The sequence below is a fragment of the Centropristis striata genome, chromosome 5 (genome assembly GCF_030273125.1).
Source record: "Centropristis striata isolate RG_2023a ecotype Rhode Island chromosome 5, C.striata_1.0, whole genome shotgun sequence".
In the NCBI taxonomy this organism is placed as follows: domain Eukaryota; kingdom Metazoa; phylum Chordata; class Actinopteri; order Perciformes; family Serranidae; genus Centropristis; species Centropristis striata.
In genome coordinates, this window is record NC_081521.1 from 38,570,846 (window position 1) to 38,589,117 (window position 18,272).

An 18,272-nucleotide genomic window follows, 5' to 3' on the forward strand; every position below is an offset into this window, starting at 1 on the left:
TGTGAACAGCTTCGGAAAACAGAAAAATGGGTATTTACAATTCAGCCTACATTATGATGTGTAAACCCATCAGGCTGCCCGAGCAGCAGAGGCTCCTACGCTGCTACACTGACATCCTTCAGCGTGCCATCCACAGATTTGTGGTCCCATTGAGATGCGGATGAATTATTAATCAGCCTTCCACTAACAAAATGGGCTTTTAATTGTAGGGACTCCTGTTTGACTACAACTGAAACACAGGCCTCGATACAAACCGGCTATCGATCAAATCCCCCGTGGATGCAGCCTCATCCTCAGCATCACAAGAGAAGTGTGTGAGGGGATCCAGCTGACATTGGCCCCCTAGCAATTTGTTGTTTTTTCCCACATACTAGTAACATTTTAGAAATGTTCTAATTATTCTACCAGAGAGAGTAATGAAACTTCAAAGGGGTGATGTGCTGTGAAGAGTATGCTGATGTGGTTTTGATTTAACACTCATCAAAAAGCCAGAAAAAAACAACCAAGTACAAGTAAATGTTAATTTAGTGCTGATTAATTCAAAATCTGCACTGAGTTAAAAGCTAACAGAGATGCGCCAATTTGTTCTCAAACAGAGACGTGTTTCCCCCCTTAATAACTCTAAATTCACTTGCTGTTTTTTTTTCTAAAGAAATCAAGAAAGCAAGGATTTGATAACTTTGTCAGGTCACAATCACATCCAGATTTGGATATATTCTACTTGCTATTGCCTCAGTTAACTGACTTTGGCTTTGGCAGCCTGGAGACAGCTCAAGTCCAATTCATGATAAAAACCATGCCAGTTGACGTGACATTTACAAGTCACATATCGGCATCTTGCAGCTACAGACACACTGGTGAGTCGACAGGTGAAGAGCGACCTATTTAAAAAAAACAGGCAAATCGTCAATTTCAACTCAAGACTGGGATTGACGATGCAACAATGCAGCTTGATGAGCTCCGATCGAGCCGTCAGTTTTTTTGTGTATTTTTTTTTTTTTTTTTTTACTGAAACCCCGCAACGCCCGATGTAAATCCTGAACGTGTCAACAAGCTTACCTTTTTCATTTTATTGTGATCAGCTGCAGATGGGTGTCGGTCACACAGGAATAGTTATCCAGCTCTTACATGTCGGCCGTAATATCACTGTCACCCGGCTGTTTATCTGTAAACAAGACGGTCCTAGAACATTGCTAAAAATATATAGAATTTGTTTATCCTTTAGATGTATGGCACGTTCTCGCCGCGGTCCTCGCTTGTCGGTCCTTCCCCCAGCAGTCCGGCCGGTCTCCTGGTAGCAGCTCACCGGTTTACTGAGGGATCCATCACGGCAGGGAAAACGCAGTTTGGAGGCTGCCGGTGATGCTGCTGCAGCAGCGTTTGGTCCGTCGAGACGCGGGATGAGAGAGGTGGGGGTGGGGGCATCCGAGGGCCCACGACAAAACACTCAGCTCCGAAAAATGAACTAGTCGGACCCGAAATCACTGTCTCGTGAGCAAACGGTGGTTGATGAATCATTATGCGCACAGAGAGGCAACATGCGCGCCTGTTTCTTTTCTTCTTCTTCTTTTTTTTTTTTTTTATTCTGTCGCGTGTGTCAGAGGAGTGATGCTCTTTGATGATTCAAGGAGAGAGTTTAAAGGGAAAATTCATTCAAAAATACATTTAACATTGTATAGCCTACTGATTCTTTGGGATTTCAGGCAGAGGACTGTAATTGAATAATCTGCTGCATTTTCATAAAAACTCTTTCCCAGAGCACAAAGTGTCAATTTGAAATTGTTTATTTTGTCCAAAAAAGTTTATTTTTATATAGGCTATTAACAAGCCTCATAAGTAATTGCCAATGAGGTTTTTTATTCTGTGGTGTGTGTCAGAGGAGTGATGCTCTTTGATGATTCAAGGAGAGAGTTTAAAGGGAAAATTCATTCAAAAATACATTTAACATTGTAGTCTGGTTTTGGGGATTTCAGGCAGACTGTAATTTAATAATCTGCTGAATCTTCATAAAAACTCTTTCCCAGAGCACAAACTGTTGTTTTAAAATTGTTTATTTTGTCCAAACAAGCCTAAAACAACCCCAAAATATTGTTTATTTTGTCCAAACAAGCCCTAAACAGCCCCCAAAATATTCAGTTTACTATTATATAGGCTATTAACAAGCCTCATAAGTATGGCCAATGAGGTTTTTTTATTCTGTGGTGTGTGTCAGAGGAGTGATGCTCTCTGATGATTCAAGGAGAGAGTTTAAAGGGAACATTCATTCAGAAATACATTTAACATTGTAGTCTGATTTTTGGCATTTCAGGCAGAGGACTGTAATTGAATAATCTGCTGCATATTCATAAAAAACTCTTTCCCAGAGCACAAAGTGTCAATTTGAAATTGTTTATTTTGTCCAAACAAGTTTGCTATTATAGGCTATTAACAAGCCTCATACGTAGCCTACTTGCCAATGAGGTTTTTTTTTTTATTCTGTGGTGTGTCAGAGGAGTGATGCTCTTTGATGATTCAAGGAGAAAGTTTAAAGGGAACATTCATTCAAAAATACATTTAACAATGTAGTCTGATTTTGGGGATTTCAGGCAGACTGTAATTTAATAATCTGCTGAATCTTCATAAAAACTCTTTCCCAGAGCACAAAGTGTTGTTTTAAAATTGTTTATTTTGTCCAAACAAGCCCAAAACAAGCCCAAAATATTGTTTATTTTGTCCAAACAAGCCCAAAACAAGCCCAAAATATTCAGTTTACTATTATAAAGGCTATTAACAAGCCTCATAAGTACTTGCCAATGAGTTTTGTTTTTTTTATTCTGTCGCGTGTGTCAGAGGAGTGATGCTCTTTGATGATTCAAGGAGAGAGTTTAAAGGGAAAATTCATTCAGAAATACATTTAACATTGTATAGCCTACTGATTTTTTGGATTTCAGGCAGAGGACTGTAGGCTAATTTAATAATCTGCTGCATATTCATAAAAACTCTTTCCCAGAGCACAAAGTGTCAATTTGAAATTGTTTATTTTGTCCAAACACGTTTACTTTTATATAGGCTATTAACAAGCCTCATAAGTATGGCCAATGAGGTTTTTTTTTATTCTGTGGTGTGTGTCAGAGGAGTGATGCTCTTTGATGATTCAAGGAGAGAGTTTAAAGGGAACATTCATTCAAAAATACATTTAACATTGTATAGCCTACTGATTCTTTGGGATTTCAGGCAGAGGACTGTAATTGAATAATCTGCTGTATCTTCATAAAAACTCTTTCCCAGAGCACAAAGTGTCAATTTGAAATTGTTTATTTTGTCCAAACAAGTTTACTATTATAAAGGCTATTAACAAGCCTCATACGTAGCCTACTTGCCAATGAGGTTTTTTTTTTATTCTGTGGTGTGTCAGAGGAGTGATGCTCTTTGATGATTCAAGGAGAGAGTTTAAAGGGAAAATTCATTCAAAAATACATTTAATATTGTAGCCTGATTTTTGGGATTTCAGGCAGAGGACTGTAATTGAATAATCTGCTGCATTTTCATAAAAACTCTTTCCCAGAGCACAAAGTGTCGTTTTGAAATTGTTTATTTTGTCCAAACAAGTTTACTATTATAGGCTATTAACAAGCCTCATGCGTAGCCTACTTGCCAATGAGGTTTTTTTTTATTCTGTGGTGTGTGTCAGAGGAGTGATGCTCTTTGATGATTCAAGGAGAGAGTTTAAAGGGAAAATTCATTCAAAAATACATTTAACATTGTATAGCCTACTGATTTTTGGGATTTCAGACAGAGGACTGTAGGCTAATTTAATAATCTGCTGCATATTCATAAAAACTCTTTCCCAGAGCACAAAGTGTCAATTTGAAATTGTTTATTTTGTCCAAACAAGTTTACTATTATAGGCTATTAACAAGCCTCATAAGTATGGCCAATGAGGTTTTTTTTATTCTGTGGTGTGTGTCAGAGGAGTGATGCTCTTTGATGATTCAAGGAGAGAGTTTAAAGGGAAAATTCATTCAAAAATACATTTAACATTGTATAGCCTACTGATTTTTGGGATTTCAGGCAGAGGACTGTAGGCTGATTTAATAATCGGCTGCATATTCATAAAAACTATTTCCCAGAGCACACAGTGTCATTTTAAAATTGTTTATTTTGTCCAAACAAGCCCAAAACAACCCCAAAATATTCAGTTTACTATTATAAAGGCTATTAACAAGCCTCATACGTACTTGCCAATGAGGTTTTTTTTTTTTATTATGTGGTGTGTGTCAGAGGAGTGATGCTCTTTGATGATTCAAGGAGAGAGTTTAAACGGAAAATTCATTCAAAAATACATTTAATATTGTAGTCTGATTTTTGGGATTTCAGGCAGAGGACTGTAATTTAATAATCTGCTGCATCTTCATAAAAACTATTTCCCAGAGCACAAAGTGTCGTTTTAAAATTGTTTATTTTATCCAAACAAGTCCAAAACAACCCCCAAAATATTGTTTATTTTGTCCAAACAAGCCCAAAACAACCCCAAAATATTCAGTTTACTGTTATAAAGTCTATTAACAAGCCATAAGTACTTGCCAATGAGTTTTGTTTTTTTAATTCTGTGGTGTGTCAGAGGAGTGATGCTCTTTGATGATTCAAGGAGAAAGTTTAAAGGGAAAATTCATTCAAAAATACATTTAACAATGTAGACCTATATATTGGATTTCAGGCAGTAAAGTTAAAAAACAAAACTATTTTCCAGAGCCCAAAGTGTTAAAATTGCAAAAATATTCAGTTTACTAGTAGGCTATTCAAAAACCTCATAATATACTTAAAGTAGCAAAAGTATAAATACTCATTCTGCAGAATAAAGTTAATCACATTACTGGAATATTGATGCATTATTGTGTACATCCCCTAATAGTTAAACTATACTTAATTTTAAATACTTTTTATGTCCTGGGTCACCTGTGAATTTCCCCTTAAATTTTTGCAGATTATATTTTGTATTATTAATCTGTTTATAGGTTTTAAAATGTCCTCTGAATTATAGCTACATTATAGTGTTTTACACTGTATAAATATACACACTTAGTTTCCACGATATAAAATACACCTAGTAGTTTAATAAATGTTGCTCGGTACAAAAGACCTCCAATAAGCCAATTCTTCTGGTTATAATGTTCAGATTTTGTTGTTTCTATTATTTTGTCCACCTTATTTCTATCAATGGGGGTAGGTTTAATAACAGAAGCACCTCTCTTTATAATTCAATATACTTTAACAGCACCACAGCCTCCAAAATGATCATAAAGTTAAATCAACGGCTCTTTAAAACAGTATAGTATGTTAAAACTATATGATATAGACTTTGTGAAGTTGTGAAGAATTTATTGCAACACTGTTTTATCCAAGTGTATAATGAACTGAGTGTATGTTTTTATATACTGCTCATAAATACTAAATATAAAAAACTTTCATTTAAATTTTTATTTCCTAAAGCCTTTTTCAAAACCCTCTATTTGCAAATTCTGGTGGGTAAATATTGAATACCCTGTTATATATTAAGACTGGCCTAAAAGTAGTCCAATTCAAATACATTAAACCTGAAAATGTGTTTTTATTTTAAATGTTTTACTGTTAACTCATCAAATCCCCTGAAAAATTCTCACATGGATAACGGATGACAACATTCCTACTGTCTTTGTGCAGTTAGTTGGCCTCAATGACATACATACATTCTATAAAATGGATTTTCCCTTTAATTTATGAATCTATGGCTACTCATGCATGTTTGTCAAAGTGAATGATGTTTTTCCACACAGATGTTTGGAGGCACAAACGCAAACATTATATCGACACACACAAAGAGAGGTCTGTGCCACCAGCTACTGCGTGAGTATGACTAATCTCCAGTTTGAAATCAAACTGACAATAAAAGACAATCTGTCCTCTCCAGAATAATGCCCAGTAGCACAAGCATTAAGGATGGCTGATTGGATAAGACCATGACTAATAACTCTGCATCTGATCCAATGGTGGATATCCAAAGGGGCACCGAGGCAGCCAGTCATTGTGTTGTAACTGAATACTTTTTTTTGCCTATTTCCATAGGTCTAAACCTGGTCTAAACCCAGTTATTTGACAGTAATCCCATCACATACTGTCTGACTGTAATTCTACCTGCACATTGCACCTTTCTTCATTTGGCTGCCTGTTATATTAGGAGCCTTTTGGTCCAGATGATTGAATTGTTATTAAAACACATCCATTGTGTCTTTTAACACCTTGCAAAGCCTGACTGAATGTGAGTCATGTGACACATGCACCAGCAGGCTTTAGGCTGAAGCCCATTCAAACAGCCAGTGGATCAGTTGGCTAAATTTCTGTGACTGTGTGCCAAACACTCAATGACGAGGAGGATGTATGTGATGAAACACAACAGCACATCCAATTTCATTCACCCAGAAATGTCAAACTCTCCAACTAATGGCAGTTCTAATGGGGACATGGTGGGGACCAATACCCCTGTAATACTGACTTTGGACTCCCCCTCTGGCGCCCCCATTTTCAGCCAACAAAACTGTCAAATTGTTCACAAACTTGCCTGTGTACAACCATAAACTGTATGAATAATGGATGTCACCCATTGGTTTGTGGACTGCCCGCCTGAGGCATCAAGTTCAGCGTTTCATTCTTTGCCATCTTGTGTCGCCATCTTGTTTTCGCAAATGGGAAGATGACCATATTTGGACTGTGGAGGAGTGAGGGGGATATGACAACACTGACTACACGCCTCTCTACACCGGCAACCTGACTGAGCAAAGTCGCTGCAAATTCATGTTAGCATTAACTGGAGCATTCAGTTAAAACTGAATGTTAGTTTTGGCTAGCAAAAATCAAAAACAAAATGTATTACCTCAGAAAACTGAACAGTGACTCCTTTGAGTGTCTATTAGTCCAAGCAAACGCTGAACAGGAAATGTTCAAAAATCATTAAGTGAAAATACAGTATGAAAGGGTCAAAGTTATGAGACCAAACCGGTAAAACTTTATTTACACGTTGCTATGGATACGCATTGCTTCCTTCTCTCCTGATGAGGGCTCGCCTTGTTTGTGACCTGTCAATCAAATGTAGCCACGCCCCAAATCATATGATTCTTTATCTCCTATTTTCTTCTAAATGGTGCCATTATTTGAACTATTAACATCAAATTGTCTTGAAGAAGATTTTTTTTACTAGTGATTGAGACCATAGTGTTGTCCTAAAACAAATTCTGAGATAACAAAATCAAGTGAGAAGTTTTCTCATTTTGTATTGAAATGAATGGACCCAAATGTTTCTGCAACCTTTGTCAGCACCCCCTGCTGGAATTTTCGCTAGAATGCAGTTTAAGGCACTTCCTGGTTTGCCTCACTGCTCGGACCTGGAGATTGCCGTTTGTGTACAACACATGTTTTGAGATTTTCCTCAGGAGGGCAAACCCGAGAAGTTTAATCATATATAGAGCTTCCGGATTTGCTGCATGTAAATATAAAACATGGCAACACTCCAAGAGGTCACGATATTGTTAAGTTTGACATCATGGCATAAAAAGTGACAGAGGCACCATTGAAATTGACATGTAGGCTGTTAAATCAAGCACACTGCAAAAAAGCCAACTTGTATTTTTTGGCCTAAAACAGTGATTTAAGTTGGTAAAACGTGGAAATATAAATTATTGACATTTAGGGCAATAATGTAAGTTAGCACAACAAAGGAAGCCAGTTGTCTGCTCAAAAACAAGTTTGTGAGTTGTTGTTACTTATATCTTTAAGTTGGGGTTCAAAACAAGGGACAATAGTTCTGATAACTCTTATTTCTTTGTTGTGAAATGCGGGAAAGCGGTGAAATTCGGTCATTAGTGAAAGCTAGCAGCTAACTGATGCTAGCGCTAACTGATGCTAGCGGCTAACTGATGCTAGCGGCGCTGCTTGTTACAGCTCAAAATGTGGTTGCAACATTAGCTGACATTTCATAGCAGCGTTACAATCGTGCCAATTCAGCACATTGCAGAAGTAAGGATTAAAAGTTCAAACTCAAAAACAAAACTTAAAATATTTAGTTTAATTGTCCAACTTAAAATTTTATCGAAGTTTGTTGCCTTGAAATTTTGAGTTCACCCAACTTTTCTTTTTTTGCAGTGCATGTTGTGTAAATAGTGAGTACTATTCCTACACTTTCCCTGTCGTTCATGTGTGTATTGCATTTTGCAGATGCATGGAGTTAATTTCTGACGATGTGCACAACCAACACTCCAAACTGATGCATGATAGGCAAGGCAGTTATCAGTGCACATTAACAGCAAGTATATCTCCGACCTAACAGGCTGCGTGAAGATATGGGTTTCATATAAACTAGTCAACATGAGCAATCTATTGTTAATATATTCATAAAGCCAGCTGACAAGACAACTGGAATACACTGATACAAAGCGCAGATTTATAAATAATTCAAAAATATAGCCCTGTCTCGTGAGGGGTGATCTATTTTTAGTTTTTAATTGTAACTTAAGATATGATGCTGGAACTGTTTGGACAATCTTAACCGTAAAGGACTTGCAGGCTCACCGGCGTTCTCATCTCCTGTTACTATCTTTGAGAGGCTATCGCAGGCTCTATTTTAAAATTTAAAAAGCTAAAGTGAAGATATTGGTATTGTATAAAACTAGACAACATCAGGCATCAGCAGCATCTAGATGGTAGCCCATGAACCACCATTGCAACCTCCACAGCTCTGGACTCTACATGTATAGCTTTATATGTGGACAATGCCACCTTTAACCCATAAGAACCCATGCTGACACCCGTGTAACAAACACTTTAAATCTTCTAGAATCTCCCATATTCAGCTTTATGCTTGACAATAACTCATTAAATCCCTAAGCGACACATACTCGACACCCTGGTGTGGTGGTCATGTGACTTTGACAAGAAACGACTTCTCCAAAATGTGGCTGTGACTGGAAACAGAAATGTGAAAATTTTCAAAAAGCTTATTTCTTGTTACGAGGCTAAGTTTAAACCCATTTAACAATTCTACTCCATTAATAGGATGTCCTGTATTGCATTTAACTTGTTCTGACCATATTTCTTGAACAAATTAAAGTCAAAATTTTGATAAATGTTATGGAGATGCAAAAGAAAAAGGCAAATTTGTGTCTCTGTAAGCAGAAAATGTGTCTAGTTTTAAAATACAATTTTAAAATAAGAAAATCATAAACATAAATACCATAAACGCTCAATGTAACGTTTATGGCACATCACAGATCATTTGACATTTAGGGGTAGTATTTTTTTTTAAAACATCAGAAATGTGTTCTATGTGGTCCACTTATAGAACACATCCTTTAAGGATAACTAGGTCTGGGTTCTTATGGGTTAAAGCAGGGCTTTATGATGCACATAACACTTTACAACAGTACATATACATCTTAGCATTAAATTAACTTATAATAATACTATACTACTACTACTGTATTGCTGTTATTGTGCTCTTGAATAAAATTTTTTGCTTGCCTGGTCGTGCCCTGTCCTCCCTTTGTATTTCTTTCAGTCAAAATATTTTTCTTTTGACCTAAGTTGTTTAAGACCAACATTAAAATAGGAAATGTTAATGAGGATCCAGAGTTTGCTTTGCTACATTAGACTATTAAACACAACTAAAATAAATAAGGTAAATGCAGCTTTAATGCAGTAGTTCTCAACCTTTTTGAGTCGCGACCCCCAATTTAACATGCATGTTGTCCGTGACCCCCACTCACGCACACGCACAGTTCAGATCACCCAAAAAAGAAACAAAATGACCAAAAAGAGTAAACAAATGACCAAAAAAGACACAAAATGACCAGAAAAGACACAAAATGACCAAAAAAAGACACAAAATGACCAAAAAAGACACACATTGACAAAAAGGAAACAAATTGAGCAAAAAAGACACAAAATGACAAAAAAGAGACACAAATTGACCAAAAATGAAACAAAATGACCAAAAAAGACACAAATTGACCACAAAATGACAAAAACAAGACACAAAATGACTAAAGAAAGACACAAAATTACAAAAAAAAAGCCGAAAACACATTAACACTTTAACACAGTGGAGACAGAGCTGACTTCCAAAATGATTTGGCGACCCCCAGAAATCATCTCGCGACCCCAATTGAGAACAGCTGCTTTAATGTATAGTACATTATTTTCTTCTTCATAAAGCTTTCCCTGAAATGCTTTTGAGATAAGCACACCATGTCTAATCAGCTTAGCACCAACAGCCTGTGTAAAGTCAAGATGGATATAGGCAGGTAGATGCAAAACCAACTCATTTTTACAGTCTGAAAACAACATTTTGTTTCAATGTTTAAGATGAATCTGTTTGGCAATCTACTGTCGTTAAATGTCTTTTTACTCTTCTGTATTTTATGAACCAGATGGAGAAAAATTGGAATTTCTTTCACAATCCATCCATCACTGTTAGTGCACTTTGTGTGGTTCATTTAGTCTAAAGGCAGGAATTTCAAATAAAAGCAGAGCCGTTTTATTCTCTTTTGAAATTAACAAAATGAGGTTTGTAACTGGTTCTTTTCAGCGTTGTAACCCGTAGAAAATCGTGACACATTGTTGGCAGAGAAAGTGAAAATAGTGGGATAGTTCTTGCTTTGTCTCTGGCCTCCCTGTGAGTAGTGCATGATGTATAGTGAGTGTTTTGGAGGAGGGAGAAAGCTGTTCCACCATCAACTGCCAAGCTCTGTTGTGAGCTCGATGAGATCGGTCCGTTCCGTCATTCACAATCTGCTTCATGTAACAATCCGCATATTCAGAGCTCTCTCCAGGACTAACAAACTGTTTCTCAGATTACTCAGAGAGCATTACTGCCAGGTGTTTGTGTGTGTGTGTTGCTTTTACTCTCCATATTTCTTATGCTTACAGATGCTTAAGATAGCCGTGTTTGACCTCGGATTATTTTTGGATATTATGTGTGATATTTTGCTGTTTTACGTAACACGGACAAGGATTAAAGGCTGAGACAGAATGGATGACATTAAAGAACCACAGATATGTTGAATCTCTTCAGCTGAATATGTTAGGCACCAAATCACTTGGTTAAGGTTAGGTAACAAAGCTTAAAAACACTCATTATTGACAAAACGTTCAACAGCAGGATGCAAGCACCTGGTTTAAAGTCCTGGGTCGGTTTATCAGTCGCATGCTCACTATTAACCAATCTTGCAACCTGGTCTCACAGGAATCCGTGAAATAGCCACGGATTTCGCTTAACTCAAAATCCGTGGAATAGCCACGGAATCGCTCAAATTTCCGTGAAACTGACACGGATTTCGCTACAATGCAAGTTAATGACAGTCATATCCCGTGGCTATTGGTTTGTTCCAAGTCACGTGACTTTGAAGGTCCCAGCGGTCAGAACAAAAAACATGTTCTCTCATTTTTAGTGAAAAATCAATATTTTGACTTAGTTTCTGCATAAAAATGGATTTTGATCACATTTCTAGCGAGAAATATATGTTTTATTTTCTAAATCTTCACTCAGTGAATGTACATAATCACTTGTATGTTGGAATAGCCACAGGATATGACTGTCATTAACTTGCATTGTAGCGAAATCCGTGTCAGTTTCACGGAAATTTGAGCGATTCCGTGGCTATTTCACGGATTTCTGTGAGACCATGTTGCAATCTTACTATTTCAAAACCTCCTGCCATCTACTGTCTTGACTTGCAACGATGAGTAGCGTACACCTGCACAAAAGTAAATAGGAAAAAAATGTAAATTATAATATATAAATAATATTTTAGTAGAAATGCATGTCCTTGGGAAGTAGTGAGCATACGACTGGATAAATGAGCCTTGGATGCTGCACGAGTTGTGTGGGAGCTTGAAACAGATGTTTTTCATATTGCTGTTTTTAAAAGGCAGACCCCCATTTACTCCAATGCATCAAGAGAAAGATGAAAAACAATTTCTAGGATTTCAAGGTAAACATGGGGTGAGTATTTGAAATACAAAAGGTCAATTTTGGAGAGTAACTCTTAAAAGTGTGAATGGGAAGGGTTAGATGAAAAAAAGAGTGTTTATTTGAGCTGATTTGGTTGCGGTTGTGTTTTAGCCATAAAGGGATAAAATGAAATAGAACTAATTCGATTCTTTTTTTTTTTTTTATAACTTTCTTTTTATTGTTTCTCCCTTAAAGCAGTGTAGAACATTATACATCCAAGTAAAATAAAACAAAACAAAACAAAAACAAAAAAAACTAACATCAAAAAAGGAACATGTTGGATCATTATATTTCTACAGTTAGATCCTGTATTAATGTCACTGTGATAGTCCTTGCCCTGTCGTTTTTATGTATTCTGTCCATTTCTCCCATTTCCGGCAGCATTGATCCTCTTGAATCCTTATTTTATGAGTCATTTGTTCCATAATGTGTATTTCGTCCATTATTTTCATCCAATCTTCTTGTGCTGGTGGGTCTGTCTTGTACCACCTTCTCGTGATTGCCTTTTTGCAGGCTACTAGCATAATTTTCATTATGTACCTGTCGTCTTTTAATACAACATTACCCGTCATGATACCAAGATACAACAATGTACAAGACATAGGTACAACATAACCCAAAACTCTGCCTATAGCTAAATGAACATCTTCCCAGAATTTCGCGATCTTAGGGCAGAGCCAAAACACATGCGAATGGCCCACATTTATATCTCCACAGCTTCTCCAACATGGCTGTGTTAATGAAGTATGTTTGTTCCTAATTTTGGGTGTTAATTCGATTTTTTTAAAGTCAAACCTATGCAGTCAATATTTTGTATGCCACCCATTTTTAAGAGACCACAATCATTTAACTTCACAAAGATTCATGTAAATACAATTGGTAATAGATGTTGTATTATGAAACTCCATTCCCCTTCTTAAGCTCTGTTTCAATAGCATGTGTTCCCCTAAACACACAGAGTCCAGAGAGCGTGCCCACTGGCATGCATAACTGGGTTCTTCCTGTGGAGGATTGGCATTAAAATGCAGACTGCTCATCATGCTCGTGCCCCCAAGATATCACGCCAATTATTTGCCTCTGTGGGAGCAACCTATTTGCGGAAGATCTTCTTATAATAAGAGTGGGGAGTCACAGCCGCTCTACATCCTTTCTGGTTCCTGACTGGACAGTTTACGCGGGCACGTGTCACCTCTCGCTGTGACCCCGCAGGCCCCTCTAACTACGGCTGTGGAAAGGTAGTGACGTTGCCGTCACCATACAAGCACAAGCTTTTGGTTCTGTTCTCACCCCTGCAGAGAGAATTCAGTCCCACTGTGCAGCGCTGCAGCTCCATTTTAGTGAGTTAACAGATCTGTACAATTTGCCCACGGCTCTGTCAAACATGAATCCCAACATTTCTCCTGCCACAAACACACACACATATACACACACACACACACACACACACATACACACACAGTTTTTCTGTTTTGGATGTTACAAATCACAAATAGGACAACAAGCATTTTCGTTGTACACTGTAAAAAAAAACCCTGTTGTTTTTACGGTAAAAAACCGGCAGCTGTAGTTGCCAGAACTTTACCGTAATAAACACGGTGCAGCTTTTTGTAATATTACGGTAAAATTATATCAGCACTGTTGATTTCCCGTTTAAGATTGCCATTTTATTCCATATTTTACTGTAAAAAAATAAAAGTTTTTCCATCAAAAGAAACGCTGTTCTGCCATATAACTGACAAGAAAATACTTCATAAATGACGCATGAATTATAGATTTTATCATTAAATATTACAGTATATGTTTTTGTCACAAACACGGTGCCAGAGTATTTTACAGTGGAGTAATGTATTTTTCAAAAAAATAAACTGTGAAAAAAAAATACTGTTTTGGCTGATATATACATTTACGGTGTTTCATCTTTTACGGTCTTTTACTGTCATGGTTTAGCAGTTTTTCACCGTAAAATCTACAGACATTTTTTACAGTGTATTTTGTTGGAATTAAACCGGGTTCGTCATGTAATGCCATAGGGAAGAGACTTTTTCCTATACTTTGAGTGTCTCAACCCCCCAAAAATCGACTTCTTTAACTATCATCATTTGATCCATTCCGTCTGATTATATTTGGAAAGTCTAGAGGATCTGTAAGTTAACTGGTGAGCATATTCTATGAGCCCTAAAGTGCAGAAACTCAATGGAAGATCTGGGTAATTTTATACACAGAAGTTCAACTTTGGCTTCATGCACCACTGAGCTACTTTCGTACAAACAGAGCCGCTTCCAACATTGTATCCATGTTTTGAAGCCTCAAATTTGGTATTTTGACCGTCACCATCTTGGATTTTTAGTGTTAGAAGTGACCAAGTGACCAATACTAGCTGCAGGCTTGGTTAGCACAGTGCATTTATAGTCTCTGTAGTCGTGTTTCCATCAATTAATTTCGATGCACATTTTGAAGATTTGCATGAGAAAAGCTTGATTGAAACACCCAAAATTTGATAAAACTTTTGTAAATGCGCATAAAAGTTTTACGCTTGCTTGAGGTGGTTTATTGTTGTTTTAAAAAAAAGTTAATTTGCTAAACAGGAGATGAACACAATATTTTTCAGGAGAGGGGCTTAAAGACACAGGCGCTAAAACAGAGCATTTCAGACAGAGGGTGAATACAGCTCAATTCAGACACAGTGTGAAAAAACATGAGTGTTTTATTTTATTCAAGCATGTAACCATGTTCTACAGAAACTCAAAATACAAGTATGAAAAAAACATAATACAATATGTCCTCTAAAAGTTATTGGAGTTGCAAGGTCTAGTTTATCATGAGTGCTTTTGTTTACCATCTCTTTTCAAGACCTTTAATTTTCAAAACAACATTCACTTGCTAATTAGGTGACTAATTGGATACCCTTCTCTCTGGCTCTGAGTGTGTCATCAGGTTTCACACTGTAATCTAGATCATTTACTTTATGCGCAGACAATTTACAGCTGAAGAGAATAAATTGGATTTAGTCTCCCTTTTTTATCACTGTAAACAATAGTGTTTTCCACCGTATAAAATTGCACATGTGCAGAAAATATGTGCTATTACAGTAGTTAAAGGCTCACGGTTGCAAAACTGTAAAGTGAATCCAGATGTGAATCACCATCATAGGAAGGTAATAGCACTGTGAGCATTAAACAAGCTGGAAAAGACAGCCTGCAATGCACTGAGGCAGTGGGATGTCAGGGGCAGCTGACAAGAGGATGTTAGGTGGGCGAGTGGCATTTCATCATACAATTCATGTACAGTAATCAATGACCACTCACCGGTGGAGGGAAGAGGGACCGGAGAGAGACTGAGAGTGCCAGTGGGCATGTCGGATAAAAGCACTGAAGGAGAAAAACAGGGAACAGGAGGAGGGTGCATTGAATTTGGGAGTTGGGGGAGAGAAAAGAGGGGACGTGTATAAAAGAGCACAAACTGTGGGAAAGATTCGGAGATTAAAGTAAGCAGATGATTATGTAAGCAATTACTTGACAGGGCGAGACACACATAAAAGGCCACGGAGAGTGAAAAAGCTGAAGAGCTTGCACCTCCTCTATTCTGTATTATCATCTCTCAGTGATCGCTCTTCAGATCAAAGAAGCAGATTTATTTTTTTTACCCTGATTAAATATGTTGACACTTGTTCTTTGTTTTTCACATCATGTGTTTTTCATTTATTTATTTACTCATCAGTGTTATTTCAGGAGGAATTGAAACTGTTCATGTAGGAGGTGAAGTTACTGTACATTTTACTTACTAATGTCTTATTGGGGCAAATCTGGTCAGCTATGCTTCTATTAAAAAAAGCTAAACACACACACACACACACCACCAGCCTTGGCACCATTCAGCAGCACTGCAGATGGCTCTTTAAAACAAGCTCCAACATCTACTGCCTGCATTCATGTTAGAGATTTTAAAAAAGAAATACAGGAAGTGCTGAGACAAACTGCTTTCAGAATAGCTGAGCTCAATTTCTCCCGGTGTGGAGGCAATCCATCGAGTGATTCTGAACCCGTGAAACAGAGCCAGACATGATTCATGAGTCACGCAGGTAAACAACAGTGTGTAAACCATGCAGTGTAGGACATCGGTTCTGATAGAGAATTGGATTTATAGATTAACGAGTAGAAGATTAGTTGCAGACAATAGCAAGCTATTCTGACCATTGACTAATTGTATTGTGGGTGCTCTGATGTGCACCAGATTAATGAACATGTGCTGAGTGAGTTCAGGCAGAATACTCTGTCAACCAGACCATGAACACATGGTTATAGGGTTATACTGTTCCTATTTTAACCATCGCTTCTGCTTCTCTCTTGGCTTATGTAGTACTCTAATAGAACAACACCAGATTTTAACAATCCTCTTCTTCAATTCTACTCCGCTAATTCAGAATAAACACATAGCCCACAATTAAGATCCTCATTTATCCCATCAATCATGTGACAACACAACAAAACAACAACCCTCGCAGAAAACAAGGCAATCCATCATGAAGCGGAAAGTCATCAATCATATTCTTTGTTTTAAAACAAAAGCCTAATAATAAAGCTGAAGCTCATTATTTTCAGGTCAAGAGGTGAATTCCTGAAGTCTTCCTTTTGGCCATGTTGATACTGTATCAGCAGTTTTTTAAATATCATCAGGGGTAAAAGCCTGGCAGTACAAGCATCATATTTAGTTTTATATTTAGAATACATCAGTGGATATGTCCAGGGATTTTAGTCAAATCAACTCATCATTTACAGTAATTGTACAGCAACGTTGGGCGGCTGTGCTCTTACTTGACCATATGATCCAATTACTGACCAACTGTCTGCTCTTCATCATCAGACATTAACAGAAACACTGAAGCCGACAGAAGCCTCCGTGGCCTGTGTGGGAGATTAACTACAGGAAAATCATTAATAGAATTATTAAAGCTGTCCTGCTCTGAAAAATGCATAATTAGAGTGCTGACTCATTCAAATAAATATTCCTGGGAGTGAGGAATTTCCTGCATCACTATTACATTTAGATTTTAACCGGGTGAAATACCTCTAAAAAAATTATAATAATGAGGCTGTGGTTCAAAAAACGCCTGAAAAAGATGTAGGATGTAAAAAAAAAAAAAAAAAAAAAGACTGCTGCAACCAGCTCAATTCAGATTAGTGGCACTCACAGAGTTATTGTGCCATCTGCTGGATTCACAGATAACTGCAGCAGTGAGTTATAAGTGTGGACAGGAATTCATAGCACACAAACAACAAAACTGTTTTTATCCACCCCATATTAGGAAAGATAAAAAGTGAGAGTGATTTATACTATCGCAAATGAACGCTCTTATAATTAAAGTTTATTATTAAATGTGTTTTCCCACTGGTTAATTATTTATTGCAATATTTTAGATTATGAGGCCTGTACATATTAATTAAACAGTAGAACTAATGCTGTACTTTAATGACACAAAGTTATCATAATATTGTTTATTTTTGTGTTTTTTTAAGTGTGTCATTCTTTCTCCTTTAGTTCATCTAATCACTAAACTTTGCTACAGTAAATATAAGAATTAGGAAGAGCTGTGATAACGTTGAAAAAATGTATTGAAAAAAAAAAAAAAAAAAATATATATATATATATATATAATTGGATTATCATTATTTGTGTATTAATGTGAGCAGCGTTTTAATTTTGAAAAGATATGGCTAATTTTAACTACATAATAAGCTCTTATTTTGTTTTTGTTTTTTTATTTCTCCTACAGTTCATCTAATCACTAAACTTTGCTACAGTAAATATAAGAATTAGGAAGAGCTATGATAACGTTGAAAACATGTATTGAAAAAAACTATAAGTACAACCAAACAAGACATACTTCCATGTCTTATTCATTCATATATATATATATATATATATATATATATATATATTATTGGATTATCATTATTTGTGTATTAATGTGAGCAGCGTTTTAATTTTGTAAAAATAGGGCTAATTTTAACTACATAATATGCTCTTATTTTGAGGTTTAAATTAAAGAAAAAATTAAAAGTCAAAGTTAAATTGATCCTGTTTTTTATGTTAAATCTTGACCTGAAAAGTAACTAAACCTGTCGGCTAAATGTAGTGGAGTAAAAAGTGCAATATTTGCCTCAAAATGTAGTGAAGCAAAAGTTACATTAAATGGAAATGCTCAAGTAAAGTACATGTACCTCAAAATTTTACTTAAGTACAGTACATTCTACCACTG

At 36.6% G+C, this 18,272-nt stretch overlaps 1 protein-coding gene across 1 annotated transcript in view; it reads right to left on the reverse strand.

Annotated features, from left to right (window-relative positions):
• The window catches only part of dlgap4a (discs, large (Drosophila) homolog-associated protein 4a), a 122,271-nt gene extending 120,702 nt beyond the window's left edge, over window positions 1-1,569 (reverse strand). The window contains exon 1 of the mRNA XM_059333845.1: window positions 1,060-1,569. The gene's annotated coding sequence lies outside the window, so the exon portion shown is untranslated. The remainder of the gene's footprint in view (window positions 1-1,059) is intronic.
• Between the last annotated feature and the right edge of the window lie 16,703 nt (window positions 1,570-18,272).